Source organism: Syngnathus floridae, unplaced genomic scaffold (genome assembly GCF_059516105.1).
Source record: "Syngnathus floridae isolate MCC-2025c unplaced genomic scaffold, RoL_Sflo_1.0 HiC_scaffold_46, whole genome shotgun sequence".
Classification (NCBI taxonomy): Eukaryota; Metazoa; Chordata; class Actinopteri; order Syngnathiformes; family Syngnathidae; genus Syngnathus; species Syngnathus floridae.
Window position 1 is genome coordinate 250,402 of NW_028284075.1, and position 12,140 is coordinate 262,541.

The 12,140-nt window shown below is 42.3% G+C and overlaps 2 long non-coding RNA genes across 2 annotated transcripts; both read right to left on the minus strand.

Moving 5' to 3' along the window:
* Positions 1-1,864: 1,864 nt before the first annotated feature.
* Positions 1,865-6,072, minus strand: LOC148378421 (uncharacterized). Its single transcript, XR_015855907.1, has 3 exons — positions 5,893-6,072; positions 2,219-2,248; positions 1,865-2,028 (listed from the first exon to the last, which is right to left on the minus strand). It is a non-coding gene; the product is annotated as an uncharacterized LOC148378421 (long non-coding RNA).
* Positions 6,073-10,022: 3,950 nt separating this feature from the next.
* Positions 10,023-11,888, minus strand: LOC148378422 (uncharacterized). The gene is made up of 2 exons (XR_015855887.1): positions 11,698-11,888; positions 10,023-10,133 (listed from the first exon to the last, which is right to left on the minus strand). It is a non-coding gene; the product is annotated as an uncharacterized LOC148378422 (long non-coding RNA).
* Positions 11,889-12,140: the final 252 nt, after the last annotated feature.

Sequence of the window (12,140 nt, forward strand, 5' to 3'; positions counted from 1 at the left end):
TGCTGTGGGATGATGGTGTTAAACGCTGAGCTGAAGTCCAGGAACAGCCTCCGCACATGGGTGTTCTTCTCCTCCAGGTGAGCCAGGCTCAGGTGAAGAACGGAGGAGATGGCGTCCTGAGTGGAGCGGTTTTGCCGGTCGGCAAACTGGAACGGGTCAAATAATAGGGGGAGTCTGGAAACGATGTGACCTTTAAGCAGCCTTTCGAAGCACTTCATCATAACCGGAGTCAGTGCAACAGGCCGGTAATCATTAAATGAGGTGATTTGAGGTTTCTTCGGCACCGGAATGATGGAGGCAGTCTTAAAGCACGCCGGCACTGTGGCTTGGCCCAGCGAGGTGTTAAAAATGTCTGTGATGACCCCAGCCAGATGACTTGCACATTCCCTGAACACACGCCCAGGAATGTTGTCGGGGCCAGGGGCCTTACAGGGGTTGACTCTCCTCAGGGTCTTCAACACATCGGCGGAGTCAAGGCAGAGTACCGCCTCTTCCTGATGGGGGACAGTTTTAACTGCTGGAGTGCCGTTTAGTGCCTCGAACCTCCCAAAGAAGTTATTTAGACCATTTAGAAAGTCAGCATCAACTACACCCACCGGGGGGGGGGGGAGGGTGAGTTGTAGTCTGTAATCGCCCGTATGCCTTGCCACATACTCCTGATGTTTTTGACGTCGTGGAAACGATCCTGAAATTTTCGACTGCGGTCTCGCTTCGCTATCCTGATGGCACGGTTCAAGTTGGCTCTCGCTGTCCTCAGTGTCTCCTTGTCGCCAGACTTGAAGGCAGAGTTCCGCGCTCGTAGCGTTTGACGTACCTCCTCAGTCATCCAGGGTCGTTGGTTGCCCCGGGTGATGATATTCTTAGTGGTGCTGACGTCCTCGGTGCATTTGTTGATGTAGGCTGACACAGTCATGGCACACGCATGTCTAATCTACATCGGGAAAACTGGGAGGGAGGGAGGCAGGCAGGGAGGCAGGCAGGGAGGCAGGCAGGGAGGCAGGCAGTGTCTGTCTGTTGAGGTTTTCACCTTGTTCTTCTCCTGCTGAAGTTCTAACTGGACGTCCATCAGTTTGGTTCTCAGCTCGTCATTGGCGGCCTGAAGGGCGTCCGTTCGCTCCGCCTTGGCCCGCCCTGCCGGAGCTCGTTTGGACATCTCTTACTCGAGTCTCGCCCGGTCGTCAGTCAGAGATCACAACATTTGTACCTGGAGAGCACAAACGCAGCGCTGTTTTCCACTGGCTTCGAACTCAACTTCAATCGGTACCGTAACTTACAACATCATAAACATAGAACTAGCTTGACTTAGTCATTGAATAAATGCATTTGGTTCTTCAAAACTGCATCACGCAACATAGCGTGACCGAGACGGCCGTTATCCACCTGCGTGAAGTTATTTGGTGAAATGAATGAGATGTTTAAGACACCATCGTTCTGTCTCTATGTAGATGAAGGTAAATAATCGATTGCTGAAGGTCCAAAGGTGTTGTGATAAACAAATAAACATATTAGTGATTAGTGACATATTTGTGATAAACATATTAGGCAGGATAATCACATATGTTAACGTGACTGCCCACACTGTATTTATTTATGGTTATTTGTTAAATCGAGTACTGTTAGACATGAAATAGGAAGTGTTTAACATAAATGGAAGACGAAAGGGGTACTCACCATTGTAGCTCCTGCTGGTCAATGATACGAGCCTCTTCTTGCAGTGGAAAACATACAGCCAACAAACACCGTGGAACCTAAAGGAATGAAATTAAACATTAACATTTAGCCTCAACCAACATTCACAGATACAACGCAACGCAAACTACACAAACGTAAATCTTTTTAAACACAATGAGTTGTACTTACCGTGTACGCTCTAGACGGTCCACTTGCAAGCGGAAAATAAAGATATTTCTGTTGATAATCGTCGTGTTTGTATCCGGTGTCTCGCTCAAGGCCATTGCGCCCACAGATTTGAATTTTGGCGAGAGTTCAGCCTATTGACGTCATTTCCGCGGTGTAATACCCGCATATCTGAAACGGCAAAGTTAAGAGTAGAGTTAAATAAAGTTTTTAGTCAACGCAATAATTTACAACCGTTGACCAGTCGAAATAATCGTCGAAATTTGGCGTCTGTGGCTGGAAGCAGACGCCGAGTTCGACATTCCTCCCAAACGCCACACTCCCTCGCTTTTCAGGGCTAAAAAAAAACAGTTGTAATTACCTTGTACGCTCTAGACGGTCAAGTTGCAAGCTGAAAACAAAAATATTTGCCTTGTTAGTCATCGTGTTACTAACAGCTGTGTCTTGTTTGCCAGAACTGCCGCTTTCCTACTTCCTGTTGCAAGCCACGCCCACGGATTATAATTTTGCCGTGAGTTCCGCCTATTGACGTCATGTCCGCGTCACATGACTGCGACGTAATATTATCTAAAACTGTTTGTGCGGTATTGTGTTGTTCTGTGCGGTATTGTGTTATTCTGTGCGGCGTCGTGTTGTTCTGTGCGGCGTCGTGTTGTTCAGTGCGACGTCGTGTTGTTCAGTGCGGCATGGTGTTGTTCAGTGCGGCATGGTGTTGTTCAGTGCGGCATGGTGTTGTTCAGTGCGGCATAATGTTGTTCAGTGCGGCATAATGTTGTTCAGTGCGGCATGGTGTTGTTCAGTGCGGCATGGTGTTGTTCAGTGCGGCATGGTGTTGTTCAGTGCGGCATAATGTTGTTCAGTGCGCCATAATGTTGTTCAGTGCGGCATGGTGTTGTTCAGTGCGGGATGGTGTTCAGTGCAGGATGGTGTTGTTCAGTGCGGCATGGTGTTGTTCAATGCGGCATGGTGTTGTTCAGTGCGGGATGGTGTTGTTCAGTGCGGCATGGTGTTGTTCAATGCGGCATGGTGTTGTTCAGTGCGGGATGGTGTTGTTCAGTGCAGGATGGTGTTGTTCAGTGCGGCATGGTGTTGTTCAGTGCGGAATGGTGTTGTTCAGTGCGGCATGGTGTTGTTCAGTGCAGGATGGTGTTGTTCAATGCGGGATCGTGTTGTTCAGTGCGGCATGGTGTTGTTCAGTGCGGCATGGTGTTGTTCAGTGCGGCATAATGTTGTTCAGTGCGGCATGGTGTTGTTCAGTGCGGCATGGTGTTGTTCAGTGCGGCATGGTGTTGTTCAGTGCGGCATGGTGTTGTTCAGTGCGGCATAATGTTGTCCAGTGCGCCATAATGTTGTTCAGTGCGGCATGGTGTTGTTTAGTGCGGGATGGTGTTGTTCAGTGCAGGATGGTGTTGTTCAGTGCGGCATGGTGTTGTTCAATGCGGCATAATGTTGTTCAGTGCGGCATAATGTTGTTCAGTGCGGCATAATGTTGTTCAGTGCGGGATGGTGTTGTTCATTGCGGCATGGTGTTGCTCAGTGCGGCATGGTGTTGTTCAGTGCGGGATGGTGTTGTTCAGTGCGGCATGGTGTTGTTCAGTGCGGCATGGTGTTGTTCAGTGCGGCATGGTGTTGTTCAGTGCGGAATGGTGTTGTTCAGTGCGGCATGGTGTTGTTCAGTGCGGGATGGTGTTCAATGCGGGATCGTGTTGTTCAGTGCGGGGTGGTGTTGTTCAGTGCAGGATGGTGTTGTTCAGTGCAGGATGGTGTTGTTCAGTGCGGCATGGTGTTGTTCAATGCAGGATCGTGTTGTTCAGTGCAGCATAATGTTGTTCAGTGCAGCATGGTGTTGTTCAGTGCGGCATGGTGTTGTTCAATGCGGCATGGTGTTGTTCAGTGCGGGATGGTGTTGTTCAGTGCGGCATGGTGTTTTTCAGTGCGGCATAATGTTGTTCAGTGCGGCATGGTGTTGTTCAGTGCGGCATGGTGTTGTTCAGTGCGACATAATGTTGTTCAGTGCGGCATGGTGTTGTTCAGTGCGGCATGGTGTTGTTCAGTGCGGCATGGTGTTGTTCAGTGCGGCATGGTGTTGTTCAGTGCAGGATGGTGTTGTTCAGTGCAGGATGGTGTTGTTCAATGCGGCATGGTGTTGTTCAGTGCGGGATGGTGTTGTTCAGTGCAGGATGGTGTTGTTCAGTGCGGCATGGTGTTGTTCAGTGCGGAATGGTGTTGTTCAGTGCGGCATGGTGTTGTTCAGTGCGGCATGGTGTTGTTCAGTGCAGGATGGTGTTGTTCAATGCGGGATGGTGTTGTTCAGTGCGGGATGGTGTTGTTTAGTGCAGGATGGTGTTGTTCAGTGCGGCATGGTGTTGTTCAATGCGGGATGGTGTTGTTCAGTGCAGGATGGTGTTGTTCAGTGCGGCATGGTGTTGTTCAATGCGGCATGGTGTTGTTCAGTGCGGCATGGTGTTGTTCAGTGCGGAATGGTGTTGTTCAGTGCGGCATGGTGTTGTTCAGTGCAGCGTGGTGTTGTTCAGTGCGGCATGGTGTTGCTCAGTGCGGCATGGTGTTGTTCAGTGCGGGATGGTGTTGTTCATTGCGGCATGGTGTTGTTCAGTGCGGCATGGTGTTGCTCAGTGCGGCATGGTGTTGTTCAGTGCGGCATAATGTTGTTCAGTGCGCCATAATGTTGTTCAGTGCGGCATGGTGTTGTTCAGTGCGGGATGGTGTTGTTCAGTGCGGCATAATGTTGTTCAGTGCGCCATAATGTTGTTCAGTGCGGCATGGTGTTGTTCAGTGCGGGATGGTGTTGTTCAGTGCAGGATGGTGTTGTTCAGTGCGGCATGGTGTTGTTCAGTGCGGCATAATGTTGTTCAGTGCGGCATAATGTTGTTCAGTGCGGCATAATGTTGTTCAGTGCGGGATGGTGTTGTTCATTGCGGCATGGTGTTGTTCAGTGCGGCATGGTGTTGTTCAGTGCGGCATGGTGTTGTTCAGTGCGGGATGGTGTTGTTCAGTGCAGGATGGTGTTGTTCAGTGCGGCATGGTGTTGTTCAGTGCGGCATGGTGTTGTTCATTTCGGCATAATGTTGTTCAGTGCGGCATAATGTTGTTTAGTGCGGCATGGTGTTGTTCAGTGCGGGATGGTGTTGTTCAGTGCGTTATAATGTTGTTCAGTGCGGCATGGTGTTGTTCAGTGCGGCATGGTGTTGTTCAGTGCGGCATGGTGTTGTTCAGTGCGGCATAATGTTGTTCAGTGCGGCATAATGTTGTTCAGTGCGGCATGGTGTTGTTCAGTGCGGGATGGTGTTGTTCAGTGCGGGATGGTGTTGTTCAGTGCGGCATGGTGTTCAATGCGGAATGGTGTTGTTCAGTGCAGGATGGTGTTGTTCAGTGCGGCATGGTGTTGTTCAGTGCGGCATAATGTTGTTCAGTGCGGCATGGTGTTGTTCAGTGCGGCATGGTGTTGTTCAGTGCGGCATGGTGTTGTTCAGTGCGGCATAATGTTGTTCAGTGCGGCATGGTGTTGTTCAGTGCGGCATGGTGTTGTTCAGTGCGGCATAATGTTCAGTGCGGCATAATGTTGTTCAGTGCGGCATGGTGTTGTTCAGTGCGGGATGGTGTTGTTCAGTGCAGGATGGTGTTGTTCAGTGCGGCATGGTGTTCAGTGCGGGATGGTGTCTTTCAGTGCGGCATGGTGTCGTTCAGTGCGGCATGGTGTCTTTCAGTGCGGCATGGTGTCGTTCAGTGAGGCATGGTGTTGTTCAGTGCGGCATGGTGTTGTTTAGTGCGGCATGGTGTTGTTCAGTGCGGGATGGTGTTGTTCAGTGTGGCATGGTGTTCAGTGCGGCATGGTGTTGTTCAGTGCGGTATCGTGTTGTTCAGTGCGGTATCGTGTTTCTCAGTGCGGTATCGTGTTGTTCAGTGCAGTATCGTTGTGTTGTTCGTATTGTGTTTAACACTTAGCCTCTAACACTTAGCCTCTAACACTTAGCCTCTAGCATCTAGAAGGTAAATAAATAGGAAGGAAGGACTCACCGGTGACGTCTTCGCCCACGTCCAAGCGTTGTACTTTGTATTTTCATCCTTCTGACAGTGGAAAACATAGCCAACAAACACCGTGGAACCTAAACGAATGAAAGAAAACTATCATTTGGCCACAACCAACATTCACAGATACAACACAATGTGACGTGCGGGGTTGAGGTTAAAGGTTGAGTGAAGGGCCCTCGTTTTAAACTACTTTTTTGAAAAGGATTGGGAACAAGTAAGACGTATTTAATTTATTTAATGGGAAGTAGTAAGAGCTATTGAATTTAATCTATGTATTATATTCTATTGTATTGTATTCTGTTGTATTCTTTTGGATTGTATTCACACTAACCCCACTAAAACTTCAGCCCACAAAAACTCGCCTCTGGCGCCTAGCCTCTGGCACTTAGCCTCTAACACTTAGCCTTTAACACTTAGCCTTTAACACTTAGCCTTTAACACTTAGCCTAGAAGGTGAATAAATAGGGTTAAAGGTTGAGTGAAGGGACCTCGTTTTAAACTACTTTTTTGTAAAGGAGTGGGAACAAGTAAGACGTATTTAATTTATTTAATGGGAAGTAGTAAGACTTATTAAATTTATTTAATCTACTTTTCTTCCCAGGCAAAATTTGATGTGCTGCAATTCCAAATTTCCAAAGTGAATGAAGGAATGAAGTCCTTTAAATTATGATTTTGTATAAATACTAGGCATTAACACAAAATCGACGGCACAAAATGGGCAGACTTTACTTGTTTGAAAAGGACTGGTTACAAGACAGACTTTTTTAATTTATTTAATGGGAAGAAGACTTATTTAGTTTAATTGATCTATTTTTGTTCCCTGGCAAAATTCGATTTGCTGCAATTCCAAATTTCCAAAGTGAATGAAGGAAAGAAGTCGTTTAAATTATGATTTTGTTTAAATACTAGGCATAGACACAAAATCTACGGCACAAAATGGGCAGACTTTACTTGTTTGAAGAGGACTGGTTACAAGACAGACTTTTCTGATTTATTTAATGGGAAGAAGACTTATTTAGTTTATTTAATCTATTTTTGTTCCCTGGCAAAATTGGATTTGCTGAAATTGTATTTTGCCAAATCTTGCCTTGAGACCTGATAGGAAGTATTAAACGCTTAGTTAAATCAATACAAGTTGGTAATAAGAGCGAGTAATGTTGGTTGAACCGATGAATGAAGGTTGAAAGCAATTTAAATTATGACTTTGTATAAATACTAGATATTAACAGAACATCTACTGCGCGAAATGGGCAGAGTTTACTTGTTTGAGAAGGAGTGGCTTATTCAAAACTAAGATTTATTTAATCTGTTTGTTCCCAGGCAAAATTGGATGTGATGCAATTCCAAATTTCACCACATGATGGTGCCCAATTTTGACTTCATAGGACATATTAAACACTTAGCTTGTTATTATGTTCAAGGTAATCAGATTTGTTTATTATTCTAATGGCCTCTTCAAAACTATTCTGGATTACTACTTTGGATCTATTCTACATTACTTGGCAACAACATACTCTGTAACAGATTAGGCAGTATAATCATATCTGTTAACTTGAGAGTGCCCACACTCAATCTACTTATCGTGATGTGTTAAATCAATTACTGTTAGACATTATTTGTCTGATAATCTACCAAATCTTTGAATTGAAGAATTTGTGATTTAATTAATAGCTTGTTGTTATGTTAAGGGTAATCAGACTTGTATATAATTCTAATGGCCTTCTTTTGAAAACTATTCTGAATTACAACTTTGGATCTTATATTACTTTGCAACAATCTACTCCGTGACAGATTAGGCAGTATAATCACATATGTTAACTTCAGTGCCCACACTGTATTTATTTATGGTTATTTGTTAAATCAAGTACTGTTAGACATGAAATAGGAAGTGTTTAACATAAATGTTATGGCTACTCATCATTGTAGCTCGCTCCTGGTCAATGATACGAGCCTCTTCTTGCAGTGGAAAACTTGCAGCCAACAAACACCGTGGAACCTAAAGGAATGAAATTAAACATTAACATTTCGCCTCGACCAATTTTCACACGTACAACGCAACGCGGCTACACTTCTGCTATTACAAACGTAAATCTCCTTAAACACAATGAGTGTTACTTACCGTGTACGCTCTAGACGGTCCAGTTGCAAGCAGAAAATAAAGATATTTCTGTTGATAATCGTCGCTGCTCAGTGGCTCACGGCCATCGCGCCAACAGATTTGAATTTTGGCGGAGGTTCGGGCAATTACGTCATATCCACGGCACATGACTGCGACGTAATACCCGCTTATCTGAAACGGCAGTTAAAAGTAGAGTTACATCAAGTTTTCTTGGAACCTAAACGAATGAAAGAAAACTATCATTTGGCCACAACCAACATTCACAGATACAACACAACGTGCGGGGTTGGGGTTAAAGATTGAGTGAAGGGCCCTCGTTTTAAACTACTGTTTTGAAAAGGAGTGGGAACAAGTAAGACGTATTTAATTTATTTAATGGGAAGTAGTAAGACTTATTAAATTTATTTAATCTACTTTTCTTCCCAGGCAAAATCTGATGTGCTGCAATTCCAAATTTCCAAAGTGAATGAAGGAATGAAGTCCTTTAAATTATGATTTTGTATAAATACTAGGCATTAACACAAAATCGACGGCACAAAATGGGCAGACTTTACTTGTTTGAAAAGGACTGGTTACAAGACAGACTTTTTTAATTTATTTAATGGGAAGAAGACTTATTTAGTTTAATTGATCTATTTTTGTTCCCTGCCAAAATTCGATTTGCTGCAATTCCAAATTTCCAAAGTGAATGAAGGAAAGAAGTCGTTTAAATTATGATTTTGTTTAAATACTAGGCATAGACACAAAATCTACGGCACAAAATGGGCAGACTTTACTTGTTTGAAGAGGACTGGTTACAAGACAGACTTTTCTGATTTATTTAATGGGAAGAGGACTTATTTAGTTTATTTAATCTATTTTTGTTCCCTGGCAAAATTGGATTTGCTGAAATTGTATTTTGCCAAATCTCGATTTGAGACCTGATAGGAAGTATTAAACGCTTAGTTAAATCAATACAAGTTGGTAATAAGAGCGAGTAATGTTGGTTGAACCGATGAATGAAGGTTGAAAGCAATTTAAATTATGACTTTGTATAAATACTAGATATTAACAGAACATCTACTGCGCAAAATGGGCAGAGTTTACTTGTTTGAGAAGGAGTGGCTTATTCAAAACTAAGATTTATGTAATCTGTTTGTTCCCAGGCAAAATTGGATGTGATGCAATTCCAAATTTCACCACATGATGGTGCCCAATTTTGACTTCATAGGACATATTAAACACTTAGCTTGTTATTATGTTCAAGGTAATCAGATTTGTTTATCATTCTAATGGCCTCTTCAAAACTATTCTGGATTACTACTTTGGATCTATTCTACATTACTTGGCAACAACATACTCTGTAACAGATTAGGCAGTATAATCACATATGTTAACTTGAGAGTGCCCACACTCAATCTACTTATCGTGATGTGTTAAATCAATTACTGTTAGACATTATTTGTCTGATAATCTACCAAATCTTTGAATTGAAGAATTTGTGATTTAATTAATAGCTTGTTCAGGGTAATCAGACTTGTATATAATTCTAATGGCCTTCTTTTGAAAACTATTCTGAATTACAACTTTGGATCTTATATTACTTTGCAACAATCTACTCCGTGACAGATTAGGCAGTATAATCACATATGTTAACTTCAGTGCCCACACTGTATTTATTTATGGTTATTTGTTAAATCAAGTACTGTTAGACATGAAATAGGAAGTGTTTAACATAAATGTTATGGCTACTCACCATTGTAGCTCGCTCCTGGTCAATGATACGAGCCTCTTCTTGCAGTGGAAAACTTGCAGCCAACAAACACCGTGGAACCTAAAGGAATGAAATTAAACATTAACATTTCGCCTCGACCAATTTTCACACGTACAACGCAACGCGGCTACACTTCTGCTATTACAAACGTAAATCTCCTTAAACACAATGAGTGTTACTTACCGTGTACGCTCTAGACGGTCCAGTTGCAAGCAGAAAATAAAGATATTTCTGTTGATAATCGTCGCTGCTCAGTGGCTCACGGCCATCGCGCCAACAGATTTGAATTTTGGCGGAGGTTCGGGCAATTACGTCATATCCGCGGCATTTGACTGCGACGTAATACCCGCTTATCTGAAACGGCAGTTAAAAGTAGAGTTACATCAAGTTTTCTTGGAACCTAAACGAATGAAAGAAAACTATCATTTGGCCACAACCAACATTCACAGATACAACACAACGTGCGGGGTTGAGGTTAAAGATTGAGTGAAGGGCCCTCGTTTTAAACTACTGTTTTGAAAAGGAGTGGGAACAAGTAAGACGTATTTAATTTATTTAATGGGAAGTAGTAAGACTTATTAAATTTATTTAATCTACTTTTCTTCCCAGGCAAAATTTGATGTGCTGCAATTCCAAATTTCCAAAGTGAATGAAGGAATGAAGTCCTTTAAATTATGATTTTGTATAAATACTAGGCATTAACACAAAATCGACGGCACAAAATGGGCAGACTTTACTTGTTTGAAAAGGACTGGTTACAAGACAGACTTTTTTAATTTATTTAATGGGAAGAAGACTTATTTAGTTTAATTGATCTATTTTTGTTCCCTGCCAAAATTCGATTTGCTGCAATTCCAAATTTCCAAAGTGAATGAAGGAAAGAAGTCGTTTAAATTATGATTTTGTTTAAATACTAGGCATAGACACAAAATCTACGGCACAAAATGGGCAGACTTTACTTGTTTGAAGAGGACTGGTTACAAGACAGACTTTTCTGATTTATTTAATGGGAAGAGGACTTATTTAGTTCATTTAATCTATTTTTGTTCCCTGGCAAAATTGGATTTGCTGAAATTGTATTTTGCCAAATCTCGATTTGAGACCTGATAGGAAGTATTAAACGCTTAGTTAAATCAATACAAGTTGGTAATAAGAGCGAGTAATGTTGGTTGAACCGATGAATGAAGGTTGAAAGCAATTTAAATTATGACTTTGTATAAATACTAGATATTAACAGAACATCTACTGCGCAAAATGGGCAGAGTTTACTTGTTTGAGAAGGAGTGGCTTATTCAAAACTAAGATTTATGTAATCTGTTTGTTCCCAGGCAAAATTGGATGTGATGCAATTCCAAATTTCACCACATGATGGTGCCCAATTTTGACTTCATAGGACATATTAAACACTTAGCTTGTTATTATGTTCAAGGTAATCAGATTTGTTTATCATTCTAATGGCCTCTTCAAAACTATTCTGGATTACTACTTTGGATCTATTCTACATTACTTGGCAACAACATACTCTGTAACAGATTAGGCAGTATAATCACATATGTTAACTTGAGAGTGCCCACACTCAATCTACTTATCGTGATGTGTTAAATCAATTACTGTTAGACATTATTTGTCTGATAATCTACCAAATCTTTGAATTGAAGAATTTGTGATTTAATTAATAGCTTGTTCAGGGTAATCAGACTTGTATATAATTCTAATGGCCTTCTTTTGAAAACTATTCTGAATTACAACTTTGGATCTTATATTACTTTGCAACAATCTACTCGGTGACAGATTAGGCAGTATAATCACATATGTTAACTTCAGTGCCCACACTGTATTTATTTATGGTTATTTGTTAAATCAAGTACTGTTAGACATGAAATAGGAAGTGTTTAACATAAATGTTATGGCTACTCACCATTGTAGCTCGCTCCTGGTCAATGATATGAGCCTCTTCTTGCAGTGGAAAACTTGCAGCCAACAAACACCGTGGAACCTAAAGGAATGAAATTAAACATTAACATTTCGCCCGGACCAACATTCACACGTACAACGCAACGCGGCTACACTTCTGCTATTACAAACGTAAATCTCCTTAAACACAACGAGTGTTACTTACCGTGTACGCTCTAGGCAAAATTGGATGTGATGCAATTCCAAATCTATCTGAAACGGCAGTTAAAAGTAGAGTTACATCAAGTTTTCTTTTTTAATCAACACAATCATTTACAACCGTTGACCAGAAAGAATCGTCGAAATTCGACGTCCCCCACAAACGCCACGCTCACTCGCTTTTCAGGGCAACAAAAGTACTTCTTTTTAAAAACGATGAGTTGTACTTACCGTGTACGCTCTGGACGG